Source organism: Manacus candei, unplaced genomic scaffold, assembly GCF_025592945.1.
Source record: "Manacus candei isolate 608988 ecotype Guabito, Panama unplaced genomic scaffold, ASM2559294v1 h1tg000013l, whole genome shotgun sequence".
NCBI classification, from domain to species: domain Eukaryota; kingdom Metazoa; phylum Chordata; class Aves; order Passeriformes; family Pipridae; genus Manacus; species Manacus candei.
The window spans coordinates 5445474-5451473 of NW_026138061.1; positions in this window are offsets into that span (position 1 = coordinate 5445474).

Sequence of the window (6000 nt, forward strand, 5' to 3'; positions counted from 1 at the left end):
GATTCATCCAAGATTTTGCTAAGCTGCTCTTCTCCACAGCAGCTCTGCCTTTCTGCTTGCAGGGAAGGCATGCCAGCAGTTTCTTCTGAGTTTGGAAAAATCATCTCCACAGTTGCTGTCTTCTTGAAGAAGCAGCAGGAGAACCATGTTTGATTTACCTAGGGAAATCTGTTGACCTTGATGGATTTTGTTTGATTTGTACTAGCTGAGAAACTGACCCTTGCTTTTGTCAGAAAGGCTGTTCAGCACACACAGGCTGCATGGTTTGTGATTGGTTCAGGAGTTTAGTGGCATTTCTTCATCACTATCAAAACAGTTCACTTTCTCATGACTTTGACATTCCCAGTTTTGGTCTTACAGCAGAAGCAGAAGCACTTTTTCTTCCATGAGTCCCTAATATTTTTTTTTACATTTGTCAGATAAAGGGAAGGGTGATCTTAGTGTTACAGCTCCTGAGACCTTCCTCACTGTCATCCTCAGCCAGTGCCTAGGAAAGGTGCAACACGAGCTGGTTATATACAGAAAAAGAGGGATTTTTGAATGGTTGATATGAGGGAATATTTCAGTCTCTGCCTATCTCTGCTTTTCACACTGTGAGATTGAGACTGCCTGTCTTCTGTCCTTATTCCCATTTTGGTGATAGGAAAAGGCCAGCTGAGCAGCTACAGAAATGGTAGCAAACCCAGAAGGCATGTGGGATGCTGATACAGCTCCCCAGTGTTTGGAGTGATGCTCTTGGGAGTGCCCAGCCTGGGGCTAGCATGGCAATGACACCATTGGAGTGGCCCTCTGCTACCTGCTCTGGTCCTTGTAGCCCCAGGGTATGGAAATACTATCAAAACTTAATGCTGTCTCAGCCAGGTCAGCAAGGAAACAGCACTCTCTGCACATAATGTGAGGGAGATATGACTCTGCTTGCCTTTTGAGAGCTGCCTAGAGTTTGTGCTCAACTCCATATCCAAAGCCTCCCTTTTGCTAGTGCCTGACCACCAGGTGAAAAGCAGAGCTACAAAATCCCTGTCCCCGGCCATCTGCAGAGAGAGAAAAGTTACCCAGGGACCAGCTCTGGCATTGGTCCCTAAAGCTTGTGAAAGTATTACTGCTCCCAGCTGTCCTGTCTGTCCTGTGCTTGTCCAGTCGTGTTTATGAGCCTCTGCAGCAGATTGGGACTGGGAATCAAAGGGATAAAACACAGTTTGGGGTCTGTGAACAGTTGTGGAAACCTGGGGCAGGGAGATGGGAGCAAGGACTGATAATGTGCTAAGCCACTGCAGGTGCTGCACCAACAGAGAGTGAATCGGCCCCTTGCTGCCCTCCCCACCAACAGGCTCCCTCAGAGACGTGTGATTGAAATGGCAGAGACCTGGGGGAGATTTGTTCCTGTCGTTTTGCATCTCCTCTTACCCTGGTTGGCAGCCATTATTGGATGCATTGCCTTGTGCCAAACTTATTCATAGATGCCTAATCCTCTGCAGCCAACGAGCTCGGTGTCATGGACTTCCTTCCAGGAGCCAGATATGTCAGTACCATTATACATCTGGCTTTTGAGTGACTTGTGCAAGGCCAGGCAGCAAGCTTGTGGCTGAGCAGGTGTTGAAAACTAGCTCTCCCAAGCTTCAGGTTGGCAGCCTTTCCACCAGGAAATCCTTCGTTTAACTTTCCATCACAGCAGATGGAGTTGAATCGATGTAGGAGGGAAGTCTATGTGCTTGTGCATCTCTTCCAGCCTTTCTTCACCTCCCCACACTTCTCCATGAAGGCACCCACTCTCAAGGTAAGAAATATTACTTTGTGTCCAGGAGAGAGCAGAAAGGGAGCTGGATTGCCTCTGGCACCAAGCACTGAAGAAAAGAATGGGATAGTTTTGTGCAGAGTTCAAGGCAGGTTGTGCAAGTTTGCAAACTGCTCCTGTAGGGCTCCATCACCGGCTCTTACCCATGAGAGTCTGTCAGGTGTAGCAGCAGGTTCCTGTGCCACCCCTCACATCTCTCTCCTTCAAAGCGGGAACAAGCTACCCTGGAACAGGCTGACCTTTGGCATAATTATTTCTGTGTTTTTTTCCCCAAGTCGGGGGCACCCAAGTGCAAAACTGAGGAAAGTTAAAGCAACCTCAGCTTTTTGTGAGCTTTCCTTGCAACAGTGACAGGGCTGTTGTTCTGCTCTTGGCATTAAGTAAGAAATCAGTGTTACCATGGGAGCAAACTCCCAAACAGGTGGCAATCACACACATATTAACCTGAACCAGTGCAGGAGGCACCATATCCCCCTGCGGACCCACCAAGGGGAGAGATCTCATCACCCTTTGTTTGTGCTCAGAGTGTGACTGTCCAGAGGATGGTGCCCAAATAGATAAGGGCTTTGGGCACAGATGTCTGGTTTGATTATTCTTTTCCTTTTGCAACAAACCATATGGTAGTATATGGGCTGCACAGATATCTGGCAATCAAAATTCCTGGGCTCCCTCCCTAACTTTGCCATTCGCTCATCTAATTTTCAAAGCTATTTTCAATGAATCAGCAAAACTTGCTACCTTGAACCTCCTCACCCCCTTAAAGCAAGAGCTCCCCCGCATTACTGGAGGTGCTTTTGAATGTAGTCACCACATCTTGCTTCACTATCGCAAAATTAGGTGCACTTAATGCTTGTAAGCTACTTTGGCACCAGCAGATAAAAGGTGCTACAGACAGGTTGCTAATCAGTTTGATTAAGTAAAGCACCTAAAGTTTGCCACTGCTGCTGGAGGATTGCAGGCTGATCCATCTATAACCCGCAGGAGTAAGATGAATTAGGTACGATAAGGATTGTTTGGTTTCTGGTTCGGTGTTTATATGCCAGGTCACAGGGAAAAGTTTCTTGCGATTGGAAATGATTAGGCACACTGATTAATGCTTCCAGTGCTCTTTGATCCAGAGCTGCCAGTTGGAATGAGTCTTCCTGCACGGAGACATCTCAACTGCCTGGTAGCAAAAGTGCAGGGGGTAGAAAATTGACTGAAAAAATGTGGGTGTGGATGGGAAGGCTCTACTGTAAGATATGCTCTTTTTCCATCAGGGGCTCCAGGCTTGCATTCTTTGAACCATCCTCTTATTCCTGGAAGTCAAGGCAGTTTGTAACTCGCGTTGTGCTTGTCAGGTTTATTCATTTTAAAGAAAATGTTCAGGAAGATTGCCAAGTTGTCTAAACTTCCAGCACTGATAAGGACCTCAGGGTCTGCTAAGTTAAGAAGAAAACATCCCAGGTTCAAGAAAAGCTTTCAAATGTAGCACTTTCTGAGTAGGTTCAACTGTTGTGAAACTGTTGTTTTTTCTCTCACCGTGGAGGTGCCATCTCCTTGTGATGGATGTTCCTTCTTTCAGCCATAGGATTTCCCATTTTTAACATTCAATTAGGATATCCCCCTTTTATAACATGTTTGTGAAGTTGTGCTTCGTACCTGTTTTCAAACCTGCATTATCTTGCTGTGCATGGTCTGAACCAGTTAATATCTAATTGCAGATCATTTTTACAAAAATAGGTGCCTACTCTGCCTATTTTATAATTTCCAGGTGGCTCCATGGTGGCTACTTGGCTGCTGCCTGCCCTGCTACTTTTCTCCCCAGCTTGCGCGGCTGCCCTGGCGTGTTGCTGGCACAGGGGGCAGTAACACAGGGTCTCCTGGAAACCTGTGGATGGGGCCAAGTAAAACACATCTGGGCATCACCCCAAGTACCTCAAAGACTGCTGCACCAAGGGGGTTCCCATTGTCTCAGACATCTCACTGTACTTAATAGTGATAGAGTTGTCTGTACCACCCTCGCTTACAGCAAGCTAGTGGTTGGGGCCAGGAAAAGGAGGAGTTTGGTGCTGGATACTTCTCCAGCTCCTCAGGGTAGGAATCACTGCTTATCGGAAGCAATTTTGCAGAGGTATTTCTATCTAAAGCAATTTTGGAGAAGTATTTCAGGTGTGGCTTCTACGATGGAGACAGTTTCACACGGGTGGAAGCCATCCCAAAGATGTGCCATGGCACTTGTGGCCCCAGTGGTTCCCCAGCCACACGCCACTGGCACTGCTCCAGCTTGTTGCCGTCCTGCTTGCTGCCTCGCTTGCCCGCTGCCTCCCACTGAAACTGGCTCTCCTTTCCTCCTGCCCCTACGTGCAGGACATGGGGTGAGGACGTGAGTGATAAACCCACCCTCCTTATCGTGTCCATCTTGGTATGGATCCTAGCAGGGAGACAGTGGGATGGTGAGTTTGAAGGTGCCCAGCCAAAAATTGCACAGCTCCATCATTTGCCTTGTTATGGCTACCACAGTTAACCCATTGGTTGTTGGCCCTGGAGTAGGGTATCTGTGAGGCTCAGTTCGTCTCTTGGGCTCATAGTTCAAACCATGACAGGAGGTTCTGGTAGGCTGAGGCTTTTGTCCACAGCCAGTTTTGCCTTTACTGGTAGCAGTCACCCTTTTCTCTTTGCTTTCATGGGAGGTTGCGGCTCCCACTTGGAGGCTGGGCTGTGCATGCCTGACCATGCCCATGAGGTGAAGGGCAGGGCTTGTGCTTCAGGCTGGCACGTGATGTGGAGCATGAAACAAGACTGTAGTCACGGAGGCATGGCCAGCGAGAAGCATGAGACACAGCCCCTCTGGGCAGGGTTAGACTGGGCAGAAACCTGGCAGAGAGAGTGTCTGCCAGGTGTCCAGGTTACGGTGCAACCCGGGGCATTAAAAGTCTGGCTATGTGGGAGCTGGACCTGCTGTCTGAGGTAGTGAGAGATTTTTAACTCTTTGTATCTTAGACATTCACAGCAAACAAATGCTGTTGGATCCTTGCTGATTTCTCCTCCAAATTGAAAAGTTCAGAACAGTTTTTCCCCTGACAATTACATATTAAGAAAGTATGGAAAGGAATCACAGAAACAGAGACAAGACTAGGTTAGAAGGGACCTCCTGAGACCTTCTGATCCAACTTTCTGTTAAAATAGGGCCTTAGATTAGGTTATTCAAGTCCCAGCCAAGCCAAGTCTTCAATGTTTCTAATGAGGAAGATTTCACTCTCTTCAGGCAACTAATCCTACTCTTTAGTTGCTTTCACAGCAAAGAATTTTTTTAATATTCAGGTGGAACTTCTGTTGAAGCTACTTGTGCCCTTTGCCTCTTCTCCTGTCATAATGCGTCCTTGTGAAGAGATGTGTCTTCTCCACAGCTACCTTTTAGGCATTGGAAGGCAGAGATTTTGTTTCCCCACTCTAAGCCTTCCCTGCTCAAGTCTGAGTAAGCACAATTCATCCAGTGGAAAGTTCTCCAGCCCCCTAATCTTCCTGGTCTACTTTGGACCATCTCCAGGCTTTCAATGTTTCTTGAACTGGGAAGAGAGAAACTGGACAGGTTGTTCCAGGTGTGGCCTAACAGGTGCCGAGCAGAGTAGGAAAATCACATCCCTTTATCTACCAGCAGTAGTCTCACTAATTCAGCCCAGGATGCTGTTGGCCTTTGTAGCTGCCAGGATACATGGCTGGCTCAAGTTCTGTTTTCTGTCTGCCAAGACACCCTGTGCCATTTCAGCAGAGCAACTGTCCAGCTGGTCAGTGCCCCGCTGGTACTCCTGCTTGGAATTATTCCATCCCAGGTTCAGAACTTGACATTTATCTCTGCAGAACCTCATGATAAACCTCATTCTTTCTGTCCAAATCTCAACAGCCTGTTGAGATGTCTATATGGTGACTTTTTCTTCCAGCACCTCTACCTCCTTACCCAGCTTAGGCTCATCTTGAATTTGGTGACAGTGCATTCAATCCTACCTTCCAGATCTCTTAAAAAACTGAATTGCATTGGCTCCAGAAGATATTCATTTGTGCCCAGCTGCCAACATGACTCTGAACCTTTTAACTATTGAACCTCTGAGCTCAAGTTTAGTCAGTTTGTCGTCCATTTTGTGTTTCATCTGCCCGGTCCATATCTTAATGGCTTGTCAGAAAGGATTTTGAGGGAGGCTGTGTCAAACACCTTGCTAAATATCAGGGTA